Genomic DNA, 2,172 nt, shown 5'->3' with positions numbered 1-2,172 from the left:
ATAGAATATTATATTATAAGATATGGATACAACTGTTTTGATATGTAAATGGTGACATAGAATATTACTAGTGATTATTAAACAGAGACGAAAGTAGGTAAGGAAGGGAAAAGCAAAAAACTTGGTACTCCTTTCAATTCATGGATCGATCGGAGTCCCTCTTTATTAAAATTATTATTAGGTTACCAAAAGTTTGCTTCTCATGATCTAAGTTTTGCATTTGGAATCTCAGTATCGTTTGCTGTTTTGACAAGTAAACAAGGATTCCGAGACAAAGCCTCCAAAAAGATAGAAAAGGAATACCTATTGGTTTCAAGAACCCCTTTTGAATAGTCTAATAATGTTATCTCCAAAAGTAGAAATAAATGTTGTTGGTAAAAATAAAAATTGGTTTCTATGCCCCATTTGTCACATTAAAAACAAATTTGACAATAAAATAAGGTGATCAAGAATTAAGAAATAATGATAATTATCTAGAAAATTATGTTGGTATCAATATTTCTAACCCAATTAATAGCCAAGCAAAGTTTATTATTAATGGTCTGAAAACGAGAATTAAACATTAGATTAATTGAAAATTGACTATCAAATTAATTTGGTTTAAGGTAAAAATTAGTCATCAGTGAATCACTTAAAGTAATTAAAAAAACTGATCAAACAACTCAATGAATCAGATTTATTTTTTTCTATAAATATATTATTTTATTATATATATTTAATTCAATTCCAATTAAATTTCAATTGAACATTTCAACTTTTACATTTTTAACTCTATCAGTTCAATCACTAATTTATTTTTTAGAACCTTATTTATTACCGGCTATATTAACGTAGGTTATGATATGATAGCTTCAAAGGTGAGTTTATTTCTTTGCTTGATTTGATCATTTTCAATCCTTTCGGTCATAAACATTGCATGCCCTAAAATTTCTCTAACAAAATTTTAAAATAATTATTGAGTAATAGTAATAAATATGATAAAATAATTCTCTTTAGTCTTATAATTTAATTAATTATTTTGAATTTAAATCTTGAAAGAAAAGAAAATGTTTTGTTTTCAGAGGAAATAAGAGAAACCAAAATTTGAGTGAGATATAAAAAAAAATCAATATATATAAATATGAAGAAAAAAACAAGATTATAAAATAATAAAAAGTTCTTAATAATGTAATTAACTTGGAGTTAATGATCAAAAGAATATATCAGTTTTTAAGATCATATAAAGAAGACCACTTATTTTATGTCTAAAATCTTCGGGTGTAATTTTATGATTCTTTATGTTAGTGTTTCAGTTTTTTATAATATTGAACAATAAAGAATGTTTATACTATTTTTGTGTATATTTAATATAATTTTTTAGGGTATAGAAAACAAACATTTTATCTTTTTTTTATTATTTCTTATCAATCACTTTTAATATCAAAAATAAAAAATATGCAAAAGAGATATCCACAAAAATAGTGGTGTATATAATATTTTTTACTATTTGATAGAAATTAGCTCATAATAAGAGATGTCTTGTTAAATAGAGTATTTTATGTGTATAAATTAAATTGAAATTAAACCAAAATTATCATGTTACTCTATCTAATAAGTCTAAACCCATTTTTGCTTTAATTTGTCATCTTTTAATTTTTGAAATCATTATAAAATATAGAATATTTAGATTTGTATACAATACCCTGTGAACTATAACGATTTTATAGTTTTTTTTTTACGGTATCCTCCAACCCAATAAGTTAATGATTAATTTGTCGTGGATCTGAGTTTTATTTAAGAGTATGTCGTTGACCAATAAATTGCTACATATACAAAGCAGAATTCAAACCTCCAACACTTATTTAAGCAGACGAGTGAGCTAATCACCCGACAAAATCCAAGTTGGTTATAACGATTTTGTAGTTTGAATTGTTATATAGATTACACTACTCAGTATTAGTATCCCTATCTACTAAAAATCATGGTTCCACGGTGATTTAGCATAAAAAGCTCAAATAACTAACATCGTGAACCCTGCAATAATGATTTAATACGTGGCTCACTTTTTTAACTAAAACCCATAACTTTGAAGCAATATAGCACGAACCTGCGCTTAACTAAAATCGGTAATACTAGAAAAAAAATATTTTATTTAATATTAATTAATTATTATTTTTTTATTATCAAACATAA

Source organism: Arachis ipaensis, chromosome B09 (genome assembly GCF_000816755.2).
Source record: "Arachis ipaensis cultivar K30076 chromosome B09, Araip1.1, whole genome shotgun sequence".
Taxonomy (NCBI): Eukaryota; Viridiplantae; Streptophyta; class Magnoliopsida; order Fabales; family Fabaceae; genus Arachis; species Arachis ipaensis.
The sequence above is the reverse complement of the archived record's forward strand: the minus strand, read 5'-3'. Positions refer to the sequence as shown.